General features: G+C 45.6%; 1 long non-coding RNA gene across 1 annotated transcript in view; it reads right to left on the reverse strand.

Annotated features, from left to right (window-relative positions):
* Positions 1-6,887: 6,887 nt before the first annotated feature.
* Positions 6,888-21,126, reverse strand: part of LOC121280781 — a 58,928-nt gene continuing 44,689 nt past the window's right edge. The window contains exon 3 of the long non-coding RNA XR_005943708.1: positions 6,888-8,165. This is a non-coding gene — a long non-coding RNA (uncharacterized LOC121280781). The remainder of the gene's footprint in view (positions 8,166-21,126) is intronic.

The following is a 21,126-nucleotide window of genomic DNA, read 5'->3' on the forward strand; positions in this document are numbered from 1 at the left end:
GCCATCCTTCAGCTCACTCCAATCTCACTCTCTCATCTTGGCATCATGCACTCAAAGAGTTAAACTGCTCAAGGATCTTGCACAATATTAACAGGGGAGACATTGAAATTGATTGTCTTACATACGCTATAACATTATGAACATCTCATCTATCATCCTGCACAAACTCCATCCTCAGCCCTTACTGGGGAGGGCTCAGCACACAGCAGGCATGAATGCTTTCCAACCTCTCCTCCATCACTTCTCACCACATTCCATCCATTTGTCTTCATGCAGGCCAAGCTTGCGTACAACAAAGGGAGAGAGCCCAGACTGGAGGAGGAAGGGCAAACATCCAGGAGCTATCCAAAATTGGGAAGGATGCCACCTAGTTGGCAGGAGACGACAGGGATTGCTCATGTGGGGAAGGTGAGATCGACCTCTCCCAGCAAGTCAGTAAGGATGAGTCCTCCATGAGCCGATTACATCCTGACATTCCCAGTGTGTGACTTGCAATGTTGCATTCAGCCTGTTTATGAACTAGATCTATCTGCTTACTCTTGCAGGCACCAGCAGGTCCAGACACACCTCCAGAGCCAACATAGACCACAGCCCCCAGGCCACCTCAGACAAGAAAGCTGAGGAGCCATTAGAAGAAGACACATCACTGTGTTCACCCGCACCCTCCACCAGCTCAGAGACACACACCCCAGTGGGTCATAGATCTACATTAGGCTCGAAGTCACGTTCTGGGGAACACCTCACTGACACATCTCTGCAGCGTGCGGAGGCAGTGACAGACCAGGTCCCTGGCACTCAGGGGACTGCTGGAGATCAGGCACCCACTGAGTCTGAGTCTGGAAATGAACATGTCAAACATGCTGAATAGGCAATGACAGCCAGCGAAAAATCAGGTAGAGTTGTGAGAGGCAGTTAAAAGACTAGGACGAAGGATGGAGGACTCCGTGTGCGTTCTATCTGATGTCATAGCTCCAACATGCGAGCTCTTTGTGGTGTCCATGGGAAGGGTGGTGGCCGCCTTGGAGACCTTTGTCCAGCAAACCCTGCCAGATTTGTAATCGGACCTGCACTCCATCGCTAAAGGCATTGGTGGGATCCATCAGTGGCTGGGAGAGAGCAGGCAGAGCACCGCAGCCTCCCTCGAGGAACCCCTTCTCCTCAGGGATTCAGGCAGGGGCCCTTGGGCCCCTACGGGAAGGAGCAGCAGCAGCTGGAGACCCTGGGGCCACCCACCCAGGTCACTCCGAGAGTGTCCGGCTGACCATAATCCCCTCTGCTTGTGACCCCATCGCCTTCAGCTGCAAAGGCCAAGGAGGGGCGCTCCAGCTCTCGTTCCCCTAAAGGACACCCACTGTAGCCATCAAAGACGACAGGGCATAGCAGTCAGCAGGCTGCCTCCACCTCTGCTGTGGATATCGGGAATGCACCAAGACGCAAGGTAGGGTTAGAAAAATGGAGAAACTTTGATATCACTTCTGGCTCATGAGCATTCAATCACTGTTTATATCATGCACCTTTGTAAATACATTTACTGTTCATGAGAATGGTCACATCATTTGAAAGTGTCTTGATTCTGCATCTATGTACCCTCTTATTGCAAGGGTGAGCCATGCTCCAACTCAGTGATCGCATCCTTTTGTGAGACTCACATTTATGTGATGTGTAGCTAAGTCATGATAGTGACTCGCTATGTCAGGGAGATGTGCCAAACTCTTTACTGGAAGTGTCTGCAAAATGTGTTAGTAACCATACTCCTTACAAGACAGCATGGAATTGGGTGTGCTCACTAGCCTCAGAGGGGTGGCTGTAATTGTTTCTCCAAATGGGAAGGCTACCTTCACTGGTAGTGCCAAAGCACAAGTCCTACAGCCATGTTGGTCTCTCCAACATGTGCGCATCTCAGTGTCCACTAAAAATTTCTCATTAAGGTGGCAATGACTTGCAGATTTGCACCAAGTGTGGTAGTGGGCAGGAAAAAGGGCGTTTTACCCGCTGGCCGCAATGGTGGGTTTTTGCGCTGCATTGTCCCATACCACCTCATTAATTATGCTGCCACAGGAAGCACACCACCTCCCTGGCAGGCAGCCTCCGATTTGCCCAAAGCACCATTACCTCGCTGTTTCCTCACGCAGGGCGCCATATTTAAACAGCTGCAGCCCAGGAGGGCACCAGTGAAGACCTGGCCCCAAAAGCCAAGACGAGTGCAGCCCCCTGATCCAGATACGCCTTCCGGACACTGTAGAGGCCCGCCTCAATGTCCTCTGCCCTCACTCTGGCTGCAGGAGGCCCATCAGTCTCACCACTCCAACCTGGGAGATGGTGGCCGAGATGGTCATTGTGAATGCCGCACACAAGAGGTCAGCCATCCAGTGCAAAAAACAAGTGAATGATTTCAACCATGCCGTCAGTGTAAGGCAACTATCTCATCACTCTAAACTCACATTCACAAGGCCATCACACATTCACTGGCATCTCTCTCATTGCCAGCTCAATGGACATAATCGCTCACTCACTCACACCCTCACACCTCAATCTGGCCTCATCTCCTCTGGAGACTGCCTCCTCAGTCCTCACCATCTTGAGACTGTTTGCACAGATCAATATGTGCCCCCACAAACACCTTGGGATATCCTCCTCCCCCAATACAGCCCTCACCCTGCATCCTCTTCCCTTGCCTGAGACCACTTTTTCCCCTTCCTCAAGCAAGTCCTTGCCCTGCATCCATTGAAAAGCCACCCCACCTTACAGCTGGTCTGGTAGGTAGAGACCTGCGTGTGAGCCCCCTAAAAGTGGTACAGTTCTGCCTGTGAAGCCTGGCGCTGATGACCGCGAATGCTACATGAAGAACGGTAGGCAAACAAACCTCGAAGTCCCGAGTGAAGTGCAGCTCGCCAGGTATATGTCGCTTATGCATGATTATGAAACATGTCAGCAAGACACAGATGATCCAGTGTGGGGGGATGATTCCAGCGAGCAGGCCTTATAATTAGATGCAAATACATTAAATTGACGTTCCCGACATCCAATGGCGGGAAATGCGACCCACCATTGACGGGTGGAGCGGATGATCGCAAGCTACTTTCACGGCAGCACAAAACCCATTTTTGGCCTTCTCGCCATATTGTCTGCTCACGCCAACCATAACGCCCGATGCCAACGGGGGCAGAAGATTCCGGCCAGTGTTATCTAATAGGATTTTGATGCTTGCCAAACTTGCAGCGATCAGGTCACTATCTCTACCATATTATACAAAATTCATGTAATGTTAATTTTTAAAAAATGCTATCTTTTGAAAATAGATTTAAGGTTTTAAACAGTTGGAAATCAAGATTGATATACTCACTGCCAGAGCCAGGAGAACAGCCTTCAAAAGGATTTTGCAATCCAGCTATTCTGCAATCCAGGTCTGCCATATACACTCTCAAAGGGTGGTTACCGTCTATTAACTGAAGGGTTCCGTTTCTGACAGTTTGCTCCAGTTTATTTTAGAAAAAAAATTTCTTCAAGAGTAAACCGTCTCTATTTTATCAGAATTGATATATTTATAAATTCGAGGAGGGAAGAGAATCAACAAATGTATTGCCTTCTGCGCTCTGACTCTTACCTTGCTTGCGTTCTGTTTCCTGCCATTACCAAACCATAGTATCCTGACATTTAATAAACTATTGGCTCATGGCCCACCTCCTGTAATCTTCTCCCTCTACACCTACAGAGCCCTATTCCTTTCAATCACTCATTTCAATAGGTCGATTAAGATGAAGGCAAACACATTTAGATGTTGCACTGCCCCAGGATGCCAAAATTGCACATTTCAACCCTCACTGGCAGCCATGCAGCGCCATCTGTCGCTCACGCACCTCAACTGATTTGCGAAAACCACCAGCTACCACCAGCTGAACAAAACCAAGTGCTTCAATTAGAATCTTCTGTGTCACCAGTTTCCCCAAGAAAATTTTGAGAGCAATCAAATCGCTGTCCTACTGAAGAGCAGCCCTTCTGTTACAGCACTTCACAGAGCAATCCTGCAAATCTAAATGTGTCATCTGGGAAAACAAGAACAGAGAAGGGAACAAACTGTGGGTTATTTTTCTTGTTTCATTGACCAATTCGCCCTTCAGATTCCAGGTCACCAGAAGCCCAACAATGGAACTATATTCTGATAAACAACATAGGCCTAAATGTTGTGCTCATCGGGCGTGCGCAATCGATGGGCCCGGGAGTGGACAGAAACGGTCCCCCGTTCGCAATTTCACTCTAGCTGGCCAAATAACGGCCTGCCAGCATGAAACACGCACTGAGAAAGGCTCAGCATTGCTGGTGGGGGGGGGTGGGGTGGAAGGAGTGCGGGAAGAGGGCGGGCACCAACGTCACTGCGGGTGCTGGTGAATGCTTCCACTGAGCTCCCTGAAGGCAGACAGCTGCCTCAGGGAGCTGCAAGCCTCCACAGGATAAATAAAACAACAAAAATGCTGCAAAATATGCCTATGCAGCACAATGAAGTATCTGAAAGCTTACCTCTTAAAAAAAATGGTCCCCCAGATATTTCTAATCACCTTATACCCTAACAGAGATTTCATCCCACCCTTGGATGAGATTTCGTCAAAAATGTAAAGCCCGCCTGGCCGATTGCCCATCCAGGCCATGCAAAATCACTCACAAGTGGGCCGTTAATGACCTTAACCGCCTGCTTAATTGTCGGCTGGTGCTCTTCCGGATTTTGCACGCCTCTGCTGAGCGAAATATCACACAAGTGCACAATGACACTGGGATGCTCGCCTGATGTCATCTCGCACGATTTTACTCCCATTCGGGTTGGGAGTATGCTTGCCTGTGGGACGTAAAATTCTGGCCATAGTCACAGTGTGATTGAAATGTGACTCCTGCCTAACAGCAATGGGGTTGATTCTTCCTTGCTCAGTTAGGGATGGATGACAAATAGCAGTCCAGTGAGTGACACTCAGTATAATACCCACAGCTGCAACCTAAACACAACTCAAGATTGTGTGGCTCTAAAAATGAACAGCATAAATTGCCACTAATCTATGGCTAGCTTGCCACATGTGGTGAATAGCGAACATATTGGTCAACACTGGTGTAGTTAAAGCCACGAGAACAAGGAGTGCCCTTTAAGTTTATGCTGTTTTATATGCCTTGCTTTTTATGTCTAATTCCTTGTGATACAACAAGAGCAGCTGTCATACATCTCAAATATCTGAAGTCATCTGGTACGAATTTCAACACAGAAAAAAAATGCGCCTACTCTGCTTGGAAGATGATATGAGGAAAGAAAGAGAAAGAACTTGCCTTCATACATTGTCTTGTCACATCCACAGAACATCTCAAAATGCTTCATAACAAATGATTACTTTTCAAGTACAATCACTATTGTTATGTAAGCAAACATGGCAGCCAATTTAGACTTAGTAATGTCCTACAAATGGTAAGTGAATGAATGGATAAACCTCAGTTCTGTTAGTTTTTCCCAAACTAAATGTTTAGCTGCTACTGTATCAGCTGACTTAGCTTCCAGCCCCATATCCTCTCTGTTTCCATGCCCACCTGTTTCAGTGCATCTTTCAATCTTTCACTGAAACTCTCCTCCAGGCCTTTGTTACTTCAGCCTCTATTATACCAATGCTTTCCACCGCCAACTCATCTTCTGCCCTCTTATAAACTTCAGTCCTGTGCTACAAGTATCTTATCCCATAATCAAGTTCATAACTTCTTTCCTCACTAACCTTGACTCCCCATTCCCAAAGGGTCACTTTTAATACTTTCATCCTTGTGTTTGAATCCTGCCATGGCCTTCTGCAACCCTACCACCCTGTGATCCCACATGCTGCATTCCTTTGACTCCAGATTCTTGTGCACCATCCCTTCCCTTTACCCCAGCATTAATACCATATCTTGTGCTGGCTGGGACTCACTCTCTGGACTTACTTCTCTAAACCTGTTGGCATCACCATCTCCCTTTCCTCCTTGGAATCTGATTAAAACCTTCCCCTTTGGTCTTCCCTCCAATATGTTCCTTCTTTGGTTCAGCATCTGTTTTTTTTCTTCACATCTCTGTGAAGCACGTTGGAGTGCTGTTGACATGGTGTAGTCTTGATCTGATTATCTCCCTGCTACCTACAATGGTTAATACACTCTTTACAAGTTGAGAGATATTCCATTTCATGCCCATATCACTCAGTGAAAATGAAACTGCATTATTACATATAGTGAGGCTTAATTCCTTGCTACGGCTCTCTTTGCCACACCATCTCTAGATATGGTATATTTGATGAAGAGTGATTTCAAATGAGAATCCTACCACTGAGCTGAATTGACACCTTGTACCAAGTCAGACATACCAGAAGGTCCCAGGTTCAATTCACCATCTTGGCTGAGTTAGCTAGGGCAACAATTAGGGCGCTATATTCAACCTTAGTGTCCCAGTTTAAAGGGGGTGGGGGGTGTGGAAATCAACTAGACGTCCTGTTCCAAGTACATGGCTTCCAGCAACCCTCCAAAATAAATGAAAAACGACATATATGTATGATCCTGCACAGTGGTTATCGATGGCTTTTCAAAATATTGGAATCAAAGCTGAGTATTGTTCAGTGCAGTATTAAAACAGGTGATACATTTATCCACCAAGCTTTTTGGAGACTAGTGGGCTGCTGTTAGAAAGTGCAAATGTGGACATCAGGCGAGGACAGGATTGAGTTTGGCTGTGATTTCTCCTAATGCCTTTATAGTTTGGTGAATCTCATTGCCTAGACTCACAAATAAAGAATGGCTATGTGGCTGAGATACTGCAGGCTACCAACATCACTGGAATCACACACACCCCAGCTGAGTTAGGGAGTTTAGGTAAAGAACAGAGAAAGCTGGAGGCACCAGTGTATTTTTAAAAATCTCTTTATATATGGAAATGCATCATGCTTTATTGCAGGCTTCATTTCCTGACCCAAACATTTTTACTTCTCAGAGTATAATCTTTATCCATCTCAGCAAGCAGTTACAAAAAGAATCAATGGTGTTTAAGCAAATAAAATTATTCTGCACAATAATTCCTATTACAAACCTTGCATAGCTGAAGTGGTATTAATGTCATATAACTGTTCTAAAAAGTCAACTCAAAGGCTCCAAATGACTCAATAGCTAATGGTACTATGGGCTAGAAATTGGTTAACCCTGTTTTATGAGCATGCAGGCTGAGGGGGACAGTGTTCAAATTTGGAGTACCCACCTCATCTGTATGATTGTAGTGAAAGTCTGAAGGGGTGCTGTCTGAACAACCAAGCAACCTGTGGGCTATGCACTCAGCAGGGGTACCTGAAGGATTGTTTGTAAACATTTGACACAGCCAGCTTTTTCTTCTTAAAGTCAGATTGTGCCTAAAAGGACAGATGCACAAAAATATTGCTGTAACATGTAAGTTATTGCAAAGTGAATACTAGGGCAGAGTGACGGATGCAATGCTGGAGGCAGCAGTGGTGCACACAGGCTGGAGAAGAGATGCCCATGGTCTGATGGAGGGCCAGGAGGTCCTCAAGGGCCACTGTTATGATCAGATGAAGGGCAGTCAAATGACTCCTATCTTTGTCCTCTCCTGCTTGACTGCTACAAGTTTTTATTTAAAACAGATATACTTGCCAATTTCATGAATATTTAAATGTTTATGTGCTATGGCCATAAAAGGCACAATCAGTCAGCTTTTCTTGAGACTTAAGAAATAAAATAGAATAGTTTTTATTACACTTAACCCAGTCAAAGTAAAATAATGAAAAAATGCTATGAATTACACACACACACACAGAGGTTACAGAGAGGGAAAGATGGATTAAATAATTTAGATTCCAGTGAAATTAAAGGGGTATATGACTCTTGAATGTTGATGACTTGGCTGGCTTCAGGCTGAATTCTGTTGTGCTGCTACTTTCATTTGGCGGTCCTGCTGCTTTCGGCATTGAGGCAGTTTAAAGATGTAGACAAATGATTTATCTGTCCTTCTAGAGACAGGACCGCTGGTTGAGTTCTTTTTAAAATCTTTTTCTGCAGCACTTGAATTGTCAAAATCAGCAGACATTGTTCAAAACTTGCAGTTGGATGGAGAGAGAGAGAGGGAAGGAACCCACTCAGGATCTTGTTCCTTCAGCGCCTCAGTTACTTGATGTGTTCTGAAGAGAGAGCAGATGTTAAAAGACACAAAGGGTTGTCTTGACACATGACTTCTCTCCAAATGCCCAGTGACTCAAATATGGTCATGGCTAGTGTATTCCAATTGTAACTTGACTAGATCATGTCTGGGAGTCCCTCTCTCAATCATGTGTTATGAGCAACACATGATGAGTCATCGAGGTACGAGTGGGTTTCAGCCAGGACAGGGTAAAAGGTGGATCGTTTGCCAGCTCACCAGAGGATGAGCACTGTTGCAGACACCTCACTTGAGAACATCAATGGGATAGCATACAGGAAAACACTAAATGGGCATGCATTTCGAGAAGCTGGATGCATTGCCTGGCCTGGTAGTCAGCCTCCTTCCACAGCCTCTGCTCCCTCCCCTTGTTGTGCTGCAGTTCTGGAAGCTCCGCCACTGCTGCTTCCATATCTATTGTAGGGTACTTTTCTGGTCCCTTCCCCCTCCACCATCCCCACCCCTCTGTCACATAAAGATCTAGAAACTCACCCATATACCTCCATCCAAAGCATATCAGAGTACTTTCAGGCTCTTGGCACTCGAAAACATCATTACAAATTTGTATTGTTTTCCATTATCATCAAAATGACTACCGTCAAGGCAGGGATTTTTAGAAGAAACATTCCTACAGACCTGGATTGTGAAGTTGATTGGTGGCATGCCTCCGTCTTATCCAATACAGTTCAAGGTGCTTAAACTTTGCATTGGTACAAGTGAGTAATATGTGATTGCCAAATTCCCAAGCTCAATCCATTTATGGACCAAAATCCAAAGGGATTTAATAAATATAGCAGGGTGAATTTTCCCTCAGAGTGGATTTCTGAAGGCTGGTTGCAGCAGTTGTGATCAGAGCTCAGGTGCCCCAAGGTAATGTCAGGTGGCCCAGCTAGCTCCCCAAGATCACTGGGGTGGGTGGAAAAGGGTCCGATGTTTTGGTTGGGGATGGAGGGTAATGAAGCAGCAGCAGCAGAGATCAGGTTTCTGGAGCCTGAAGGGGCACTCCTGCTTCTCCAGGCTGCACAAAAAACAGAGGGACTTACCTTTAGGGTCGTTTTTGGAAGAGCAGCCAGCTGATACTTGTCAGACTGTGTACGATGCACAGCCCAGCCAATTCTGCCCACAAATGGCATTGGGGGCCTGATTTCCATTTCAAATGTGCTTGCCTTTGGTTGGCCCCAATCAATATTGCCATGACAACCAGATCATAGGTCATTTCTCAGTATTTTTGGAAATTTGCCCTAACATTTTGCTATGAATACGTAATATCATTGTTTTAGGGATATGACTTTTAGTTAGGGGGCTTGAAGTTTTTTGAATGTAGGATAAATAAAAGTACCTGGTTTGAGAAACATCCTGGTAAACACCCTTAAGATAATTACAATTCAAAGGATGTTCCATGTTTACTTAAAGGGGTTTGAGTTAGATGTGTGAAAAAAGAAACAACATGTGGTCTTCTCTTGGCTTCATAATGGAGCCAGTGAGCCTGGTAGAATTGTACTTGTCCCCATTAGAGATATAAATTATTCATGTGGATCCCAGAATTAAAGGGATGTTTTCAAGGTAAAATTAATTAGTTTGGATCTCTATCTGGAACATCCAAGGTATGTCACATTGCTATGTTATAGGTTATGCAGGCTGTCATTTTGGCAGTAACTTTGGACAGACAGTTGAAGACTGGGCCAGGAGCTATAAAGCAGTTATAGATCAGTAGCAGAGGGCTATCAGAAGCCAAGGGCATTTCTGGGTTGGAGTCACTAAGTAAGAGTACAGTGAAACCCATGCCTGACTTGACCACAATCCTGAGGTGGTTAAGGACAGTTGGAGGGCCACCTAGCTGGATGCTAGTACAAGGACCCCAAGAAATCTCATACCTCAGAGAATAGCAGGAACACTGAGGAGAATCAAAGTGAATTCCTGAAAGCTATCGCATGTCATGATTTTTCCCAGGAGAAGTGAAGGAACCCTCAAGATCCTATAAAGTATAGGGAAACACTTCGGTGGAAACAAAAGTAGAACAAGTGGTCGGTTGAGATTTTCAGGTGTAAAGAATAAGTGTTTGCGAAATATAGGCTGGACTTTTCCGTGCCCATTGGTGTCGTGCATCATGGCGACATGAGCAGACAATATGGCTGGGAGGCCAAAAATTGGTTTCATGCCATCGTGAAACCAGCTTGCAATTGTCTGCTCCATCAATGGTGGGCCACCCACCGCCACACATCAGGAACTTCATTCTAATAGATCTGCATATATCATTATAAACCTAACTCATCGAAATCAACCCCCGACATCAAATGTACCACCCACATCAGTGGAAAAACACTACGGTGCAGAACAAGTCTTGAAAAGTGTGACGTGCAGAAGTCGGGATTTATCGAAAGGGCCTTGCTCAGATCGTGGACCTCCGAGGAGCAGAAGATGCTGGAGCCCACAGCTACCAGACCCTGGAGGAACACGTACATCGCATGCTGAGTGGACTTATATGGACATGGCTCCACTGTGAAGCAGCTCACAGAAGGTAGAAGGTGACCGTTGATGTTTGGGGCCTGCTTTGGGATATCAGTGACTTGGCCATGGTCTGCAATGGGTGTTCGTTGTGGGGGTGGAGAGGAGGGTCCACCTGTGAGTGGGAGACGAAGGTGTACCGGAGGAGGGTGGGAGAAGAAGGTCTAGGTTTGACTGGGAGAGGAAGGTGTACCGGGGTGAGTGTGAGTTTGGGAGGGGTGGGGGAGGGAGTATGGAGTGGGGGGGAGTGTGTAACCAGGGAAAATGCGGCAACCCAGGAGGTAGGTGTAAGTTGGGAGGAAGGTGTAAGGTAAAGAGATCCGAGGGGGAAAGGAGACGGAGGGGCGGAGGACTTAGTAGGGAGGAAGGAGTTCATAGGGGGGCAGGAGTCCAGGGGATGGAAGGTATTTGGTGAGGAGAAGAAGTCCAGGGGAGGAAGGGGTTAGGGAAAGAAAGGAGTAAGGTGAATGAAGGAGTAAGTGGGGGGGTGGTGTCCTGGTGAACATGCAAGGGAGGGTTCTGTGGATTCAATGGCTGCCTCCTGGGGAGAAAAATGAGGGGGGGTGTAGTAGGAGAGAATGTTGAGATGAGAGAGGGCAGAGGGAGCTGGTAGGTGGGAGGGTGATGGTGCGTTGGTGGCAGTAGAAGGGATGGTAAAGGTGATTGGTGGGGGCTCGGAGGCTGACATGGACCCTGGGGGTGGGAAGAAGGAGGTTAATGTGGATGAGGTTGGGATTCTCGGGAAGATAGGGGATGTGCATGTTCACCTGGACATCCCAGAAAGAAAACGGTTCCGGCTGGTAGGTGATGGTGGGGAAGTGGAAGGTGATGCCAGAGGGATCAACAGTGATGGAGAAAAGGACATGGGTGACTGGGGAGGGGAAGGGACGGGGGAACTGAAGACATACTTAACAATAACCATGATTCTAAAATTGAGTGTGAAAGGAGCCTTGGGTGGGCACAGGTGCTATATAGGAATGGGTGGGCGGAGGTGCAGATCAGTTCAGATGGACAACTGAAAGAGAATCCAAGCAGGCAGCATTGAGAATGCTCAGAACAGTGAGATGAGTGTGATGGAGGAAGGCTCTTCGTGTGCGGGAGAATGCATGCATGAGACTCTGAAAGGCCCTGCTTCACACACACTTTGCCCTCCAGAATCACTTGTGGGCCAGCTGCGTGCAGTTGAACTGCTAGTTGGGGGAATGGAGGGAGGGACTCACGAAGCCTGTCAGTGAAGCTGAACGACACCATTACACATTATTCAGTGAAAGTGAATATATTTTCAGATTATAAAGTAACAAAATGTGTTCACCTGTATAACCACTTGTGATCAGAAATTCTTAAGTTTTCTAGGCTTACCACTTCTTCGAGGTGCTGCCCTGACATCCGCAGTAGGGATGGAGACAGCTTGTGCAGTTGTTGACTCTGATGACTCTGGTGTGGGTCCTCTGGTTGCCAGCTGCTCCCTCTGCAGTGACAGAGGATGAGGTTGAGGGGGTCGCAGATAAAAGGGACTCGGGGGGAGATGACAGCCTCTAAGATTCCTGAGTGGATGACCCAGGGGTTTCGTTCCTCTTCCCTTCAGATGCCTGAGGGCCCCGGTCTGACTCCTTGAGGGGAAGAAGCACCTGGAGGGCCGTTGAGGTGCCTCATTTCCCTCTCACGTTGTCACTGCAGGACCTCACCCATGGCTCTTGTGATGGAGTGCAGGTCTGTGCACATCCCCGCTTCCTGTTGTACCAGGACATCCATGGCACCTGCCATCATTCTCATGGAGACCTCCATACACACATATGTAGGCACCACTTCATCAGAGAGCAGGCGGATACACTCCTTCAACTCACGTGCTGCTCTGTTGAGGGCTTCCAACAGCTCTGCATGATGTTCCCCCGCTTTCTGCTGACTCTTCACGATGAGTTGGAAAGCCAAATCTAGAGGTTCGTCATCTGACTCGGACCTCACAGATGCATCTTTGCCAACAGTCCTACGAATGCCAGGGAGCTTGGCTGAATCTGCCTCCTCTTGCTGCGGACACGTGTCCCTGTGGTGACCACCAGATTGTGGAACCCGTGCCTGCTCTAGATCTAGGTCCCACCAAGGTGTGTGCCTGTGCTGGTAGAGAGTGTGGGTAAGCGCTGTGACAGATCTTCCAGGCTGCTTATTTCAAGCTCCAATGGAGGAGGTTTCCTCTTGGCTGGAGGTGAGGACCTGGATGGAGCTGAGGGACTGGCTGGCTGAGGGTTTCAGTCACTTGGCAGTGCTCTTTGTGAACCAAAGTAGAGATAATTAGTGCATGGCAGTAGCGTCAAAAGTAGGACAGAGAGCATTCACTGTTGTATTGAGAGAAGGATGATGTAGCGCAGGATCCTCATGTAGGTGTTCACCACTGATCTCACTGTCACCACAGGCAGCGTCCACGTCCCCACCTGTCACTCCTCAAAGTGAGTGAGGGGCTTAATGTGAGCTACTGGGTCCTCTACCTGCTGATGTGAGCTAGCTTCTCCTGCATGAAAACAGATGGAGAGAGTGTGTGCCACATGCATGGCACTGCATGGAATAGTGAATGGAGCCATGGATGATATCAGGACACATGTTCCTGAGGATATGAGGCTGATTGAAATGTAAGGCTGTGTGTGGGAGTTGGTGGTGTTGTCCCTTGAGGTGTGAGAGACCTGTGGATGTGTGATGGGTTTGTGAGTGTGTGAGAGTGAAAAGAGTGACTTACTCTGGCAGAATGGATGAGAGCATTCATCTTCTTCCTGCACTGGGTGGCTGTCCTCTTTTGCAGGACATTGGCGCTGACCACTGCTGCCACCGCCTCCCATGCTGGATTGGTGACCTTGCTTGATGGCCTTTGCCAAGATTGGAGGTAGGTGACATCGTGGCGGACTTCTACTGCGTTCAGTAGGTGCTTTAGGGACGTGTCGCATGATTCCTCACTTTGGCAGCCATCAGTTCCCAGCAGCTTCCTATCTCTTAAAGAATACTCTTTGTAGGGGTGACCTTTAAACATGGTGCCCGGTTAACTGGAGGCCTGAGCTAATAGCGGGGCAGGCGAATCAGAGGGTGCCCTGCCAGCGACTCAGCGTGTTTCCCGGGAATGCATAACTAATGAGGTGAGAATGGGATTTCTATGGTGCGAAAACCTGCCATCGTGGCCAATGGATAAAACATTCTTTTTGTGCCCGCTACTGCACAGTGCAAATCTGGGACAATTCCGCCCATAGTGTTAAGTTAACATTACTTGTTTTGTGTAACTCTTATACAGTAAAGTATTTTTTTTCAGTTTAAATGTCAAATCTTGGGTGCTTCTTTCAGTTGATAACTGGGAATTCAAATTTCTTTTTGGAGTTACTGGTTTCCACTGAGATCATAACAAGCTCTAGTTGCCAGCAAATGCATCACTGTAGTTCAATTTTAAGCTGAACATATAATTGTTTCACAGGTCATTTTGCAACTCTAGCACAAACTGAAAGGGTGTGGATGCAACTTCAATGATAATTTTCAAAAGGAAATTGGATATATGCTTGAAAAGGAAAAAATTGACAAGGCTATGGGGAAAGAAAAGGCAGTGGGATTAATTGAAAGCGCCTTCAAAAAGCAGGTACAGAAACAAGGGGCCAATTGATGACCTCCTGTGCTGTAAGATTCTATGATTACATTTAAATCATCATCATTATTATTATGCACACTTCATATTATAAAGGTTTCGTATTTTAAGCCATTGCTCTTTACATGGGGAGTTTACAGATCAAAAATAAAAGCTTATCAAATGGATTTGATGCGATTGTTTTAAGTGGCCCCAGGCCATTAGGTATTTTGATTTTTGACTTTCCTGTGAACTGCCTGACTAAAGCACAAGAAAAGAATCAACTTTTCTATGATATTTTGCTAAATGATATATAAAGCAACATGACATGTTAAATTTGTGTCAAATACTAAGGACAACTAAAATCAGTTTCTACCAATTTTTAACAATAAATCCCTGCATTGTTTTTGGATTACAGAATCAGTAAAATCACAAGAACAGCACAAAGCCATTCAGCTCCTCCAGCCTGACCTGTCATTCAAATAGATCAATTAGATCAATGTTGATCTATATCGGGTAAATAAGATTAGAGACGTAAATCTCTAATCTGCATGGCTCAAAGATTGGTGTGGGAGAAATAGGTTCTGACTCATGGGGCACTGGTACCAGTACTGGAGGAGGAGAGAGTTGTTCCTTTGGGATGGGCTTCATTTGAACCATGCTGGTATAAATGTCCTGGCAAGTCGTATAACTAGGGTTGTAGATAGGACTTTAAACTAATTGTTGGGGTGGGAAGGGGTTCAATTGAAGGGAAGTTAAAAAAATCAAAAAGATAAGAGAGAGCAGAGGTGCAGGGTAGTGAAGAGGCAAACGCTAATCAAAGTGTGACATGAAGGGGCAGAAAATATAAGCAGAAGAGTGCAGCAGAAATCAGAACCCGAATGAGCAATAATGGTAAAAAGTCAAAGCTTAAGGCTCTTTATCTGAATGCGCACAGCATTTGTAACAAGATATTTGAGTTGACGGCACAAAAAGAAATAAATGAAACAAAAGCAAAAAATGATGAAAAAACTCAGCAGGTCTGACAGCATCTGTGGAGAGAAAGACAGAGTTAATGTTTCAAGTGGCCATTGACAGGTCAGTGGGCCTGATTTTGCTGCGCCCCCGCCTTCCTGAAAATTTAAATGGGATGGAGTGACGTCGGGGGTTCCTCCCGATGTCATCCCGCATCATTTTACGCGTTGGCGAGCAGGCTCCGCTCCCTGCTCGCTGACAGTAAAATTCTGCCCATGGTTGCAGGGTGACCAAGAATGGGAACTCAACATTCAATGGTATTCCAGAAAAATAGGCAAAAAGGAAAAGGAAGTGGATAGCTTTGTTAATAAAGGAAGCCATCAGCGCGGTGGTGAGCAGTGATATAGGTGTAATAGGTCATGATGTGGAATTAGTTTGGGTAGAAATAAGAAACAGCAAGGGAAGAAGTCATAGGTGGGAGTCGTCTATAGACCCCCAAAGAATTGCCTCACTGTAGGACAAAGTATAAATTGGGAAATAATAGAGGCATGTAAGAAGGTCGCCATAATTGTCATGGGTGATTTTAATCTGCATATTGACTGGACAAATCAGATTGGCAGGGGTAACATGGAAGATGAATTTGTAGAGTGCATCAGGGATTATTTCTTAGAGCAATACATTGCAGAACCTACCTGTGAACAGACTATTTTAGATCTAGTAATGTGTAATGAGGTGGGATTAATAAGAAATATTGTAATTAAGGGTCCTCTAGGGGGTAGTGATTGCAATATGATAGAATTTCGAATGCAGTTTGAGGGTGAGCAACTCGGGTCTCAAACCAGTGTCGTCAACTTAAATAAGAGTAATTTCAGAGGTATGGAAAAAAGAGCTGTCTAAAGCTGGCTGGGCAAATAGACTAAGGGGAAGGTCAGTGGATGAACAGTGGCAAACATTTAAGCAGATATTTCATAACGCTCAACAAAACTTTATCCCAGACAAAAAGAAGGACTTGATGAGAGGGATGAGCCACTCGTGCTTAACAAGGGTGGTCAAAGAGAGTATCCAAGTAAAAACTAAGGCATAGAAAGTGGCAAAAACTAGTAGTAGGCCAGAGGATTGGTGTTTTTTTTGGAACCAGCAGTGGATGATTAAAGAGCTAATAAAGAGGGAGAAAATTGATTATGAAAGTAAATTGGCAAGAAATATAAAAACAAACAGCAAGAGCTTCTACAGGCATATAAAAAGAAAGAGAGTGGCTAAAGTGAGCGGGGGACCATTAGAGAGTGTGACTGCAGGATTGACAGCAGGGAACAGCAAAATTGCAGATAATTAAAACCAAAATTTTGCTTTGGTCTTCACGTTGGAGGACACCATAAACATCCCAAAAATATCAGATAAGCAAGGAGCTAATGGAAGGAAAGATCTTGTAACTGTCTCTATCACAAGGGACAAAGTATTTGACAAACTAATGGGACTCAAGGCAGACAAGCCACCAGGGCCTGATAGCCTGCATCCAAGGGCTTTAAAGGAAGTGGCTGCAGAGATGGCGTAGACATTGGTCAAAATATTCCAGAACTCACTGGATTCCGGGAGTGTCCCAGCAAATTGGAAAACTGCTAATGTGATGCCCCTGTTCAAGAAGGGAAGGAGACACAAAGCAGGAAACTATAGGCCAGTCAGCCTAACATCTGTCGTTGGGAAAATGCTAGAGTCCGTCATTAAGGAAGAAATAGCAGGACATTTAGAAAAGCTTAATGCAATCAAACAGAGTCAACATGGTTTTATGAAAGGGAAATTATGTCTGACAACTTTGCTAGAGTTCTTTGAAGGTATAACAAGCAGAGTTGATAAAGGGGAACCAGTAGATGTATTTGGATTTCCAGAAGGCATTCGATAAGGTACCACATAAAAGGTTATTGTACAACATAGGAGCTCACGGTATTAGGGGCAATATATGAGCATGGATTGAGGATTGGTTAACACACAGAAGACAGAGAGTTGGGATTAATGGGTCTTTTTTCAGGTTGGAAAGACGTAACTAGTGGAGTGCCACAAGGATCGGCCCTAGGGCCTCAATTATTTACTATCTATATTAATGAATTTGAGGAGGGGGCAGAGTGTAACGTATCCAAATTTGCTGACGATACAAAAGTAGGTGGGAGGGCATGTTGTGATGAGGACATAAGGAATCTGCAAGGGGATATAGATAGGTTGAATGAGTGGGCAAAGATTTGGCAGATGGAGTTTAGTGTAGGAAAGTGTGATGTCATGCATATTGGTAGGAAGAATTAAAAGGCAGGCTAATTTAAATGGAGAGACTCCAAGAAAGTGCAGCACAGAGGGATCTGGGTGTTCTTGTGCATGAAACAGAAAAAGTTAGCATGCAGGTGCCAAAAGTAATTAAGAAGGCAAATACAATTTTAGCCTGTCTTGCTAGGGGGTTGGAGTTTAAAAATAAGGAAGTCTTGTTACAACTACACAGGGTATTGGTGAGGCCACAGCTGGAGTACTGAGTACAGTTTTGGTCCCCATATTTAAAAAGGATATATTGGCATTGGAGGCAGTTCAAAAGAGATACACTAGGCTGACTTCTGGGACGAAGGGATTGACTTATCAAGAACAGCTAAACAGGTTAAGCCTTTATTCATTAGAGTTTAGAAGAATGAAGGATGATTGTTGAAATGTACAAGATTCTGAGGGGGCTTGACAGGGTAGATGTTGAGAAGATGTTTCCACTATTGGGGGAATCTTGAACTAGGGGACATAGATACAGAATAAGGGGACACTCATTTAGAACTGAGATGCGAAGGAATTTCTTCTCTCAGAGGGTAGTGAATGTCTGGAATTCTCTACCCCGGAGAGTTGTGGAGGCTACATCACTGAAAGTATTTAAAGAGGAGGTAGATAGATTTTTGAAATATCGGCGAGTCGAAGGCTATGAGGAGCTGGCACAAAAGAGGAGTTGTGGCTTGGGGCAGATCAGCCATGATCTTATTGAATAGTGGGGAAGGATTGAGGGGCCCAAAGGCCTCCTCCAGCTCCTATTTCTTATGTAATTATATATCCTAACTCCATTGAGCTGCCCTAGCTTCATATCCCTTAATACCCATGCCTAACAAAAAAAATTAACGGTTTTAACTTTTGACCAACAGCTTTTTGAGGATAGCAACCCAGATTTTTCCTAGGCTTTGTGTGTAGATATGCTTCCTGACATCTTCCCTGAACAGCTTAGATCTAATTTTACTCATTTGAACTACATGATGTTGCCATATGTCACTGAATGTTTTACAGTCAATAAAAAATCACATTGAGAGAAATATTCCAACATTGTGATAGCATTGCACTGGAATCCTCTCAGCTTCTTTCAAACCAAGTGATGAGCTGTCAGTTGGTACAATGATAAGAAGGATGTTGAAATGAAAGAAAAAAAAATAATTTCTGAAATATCTTGGTGAAAATAACAAATGTCAAAGCAGTTTGTCCTAGCTCTGCGATCCCGGTATAAAAGCTATCACCAGTTTATTTTAACTTTAAATGTCAACATGCTTACGTAACTGTTCATTCACTTTGCTTTGTATTCATATGGTGCTTCACATATTGATTTCTTCCACATAAACATTGAACATGGTTGTGAGATTGTACATCCTGGGGTGGCCTTGTGTGTGAGACAGTGTTGAGTCAGTGACACTCTTGCCTCTGCATCAGAAGGTTGTGGCTTCAAGTCCCAGTCCAAGGGTTGCGCACAGAATCAAGGCTGACACTGCAAAGCAATATTGAGGGAGTATTGCACTGTCAGAGGTGCTGATTTTTGGAAGAGGAATTAAACTGAAGTTCAATCTTCCCTCTCAGGGTAATACTTTAAAGAAAAACATGGGAGTTATCTCCAGTGTCCTGGCCAATCAAATCAACATCACGAAAGGTGTAAAATCCCAGCCCTATATTTTCAGTTCCTGATGTGCAGAGAATGGGATGGTTGCTGGTGCAAAGGGGAGTATTGATAGCGCACAGGAAACCTGGAAACTAGTGCTACATGTATGTCAAGGGTTTTTGAACCTAGCCACTGCATTAACATACTATTTCCACATTTCCCAACCAATGGACATGGCGTGATGATATGGCATGAGTCGATTTCAACTCCAGCATTTAAATAGGCAATGCAAACATGAAGTTTAATGAATTCAGGGTTTGCGAACAGAATACAAGAAATTGATAGAATGAAGCACACTAAAAAGGCTGCATCTCACTGTGGTGATGTCTCCCTGGGTGATGCTGAGGGATTTAAGGGCCAGCATGAAGGTACTGTTCCCTCACGATGGTTGGAAGGAGAAGTGAGGAAGTGTATAAAGTAAAGGATGGAGGCTATTTAAAAAGTAAGTGGGTGTGAGGAATGATGCAATGGAGTAGCTTCACAGCAGAGTGAATGTATGGACGGTTGGGGTATGGGTGGTGTTGTGTTAATCTGCCATATATGTTGAAGGAGAGACTCTGGAATATGTTGAGCACTTTTCACATCTCTCTCAAAAGGCCACCATTGATGAGGAGATCCAACACCAGAGCAGCTGTGCCAGCTCAGCCTTCTACAAACTACTACAAGTGTTTGACAGCAAAGACCTCTGGAAGTCAACAAAAGTCCTGGTTTATGAGCAGTTGTCATCACCACACTCCTGTACTGCTATGAGACCTGGGTTGTGTATTGATGACACATAATGCTAGAGAAATTCCATCAGCAATACTTCCGCCGGATTTAATGGGAGGACTGTCGAACAAACATTGATGTCTGCAAGCATTCAGGCAAAACTTCCTCAAAATCAACTATGATGGACTGGACACCATGTCTGGATGGCTGAAAAACACCTCCCTGCAAGGTCCTGTTTTCTCAACTCTCAAATGGGCAGCGTTCAAGGGGAAGATACAGAAAATGCTACAAAGGCTCCCTGAAGCTGTCCTTGAAGCACAGCCTCAATAGCATTAATGACAAAGAGAAGCTTGCTGCCAATCATTCAAAATGGCGACAACTTGTCCATCAAACTACAGCATGTTTTGAGCCCACTGGCATTGGGCGTGCTTGGTGGCGTGAGCGGGCAATATGGTAAGAAGGCCAAAAATCAGTTTCACAACGTCGTGAAAGCAGTTTGCGACCATCCGCTCAGCCCGTCAATGGCGAACAGCGTTTCCCGCCATCGGACATCGATAGCCTCGTTGTAATACATCTGCATATCATTATAAGGCCAGTCCACTGGGTGGCGAAAGAAGTAAGGGTGTCTGAAGGACTCAGGAAGGGGGAAGGACTAAGCGGGGATAGAGTCTGTCAGGGGAGTCTGAGATCGAGGGGAAGGAGTTCCAAGAGGAGAAGGGGGTCTGGAGAGCAGAATGTTCAGGTGAGCATGCAAGGGAGAGCTCTGTTGAGTCCATGACTGCCCCCTCGGCAGCAAACTGAGGGTGGGCATGGTCTGAGGGAATGGTGAGAAAGACCGAGGTTAGAGTGAGGCACTAGAATGGGAGGGTAAGGTTTCAACAGTAGCGGTAGAAAGGACGTCAAGGGTGGTTGGTGGAGGCAGACACGGTTCCTGGGGGTGGGAAGAAGGAGGTCGGGGAGGTGAATGTGGATGGGGGTGGGATTTTCAGGAAGGAAGGGAACATGCACATTCACCTGGGCATCCCGGAAGGAAAAGATTTGTGGCTGATGGGGCGTGGAAGGGAAGTGGAAGGTGAAGCCAGGGGGTCAACAGTGATGGGGGAATGGAAATGGGTGACTGGGGAGGGGAAAGGACGGAGGAGCACATGAAAAACTGAATCCAGACCATGTTATCTAAATCAAAATTGAAACAACAGTCCTGGTGGGCGAGAGCAGGTGCTGCATGGGAGTGTGATCAGTGGGTGGGCAGAGATACAGATT

Source organism: Carcharodon carcharias, chromosome 8, assembly GCF_017639515.1.
Source record: "Carcharodon carcharias isolate sCarCar2 chromosome 8, sCarCar2.pri, whole genome shotgun sequence".
NCBI classification, from domain to species: domain Eukaryota; kingdom Metazoa; phylum Chordata; class Chondrichthyes; order Lamniformes; family Lamnidae; genus Carcharodon; species Carcharodon carcharias.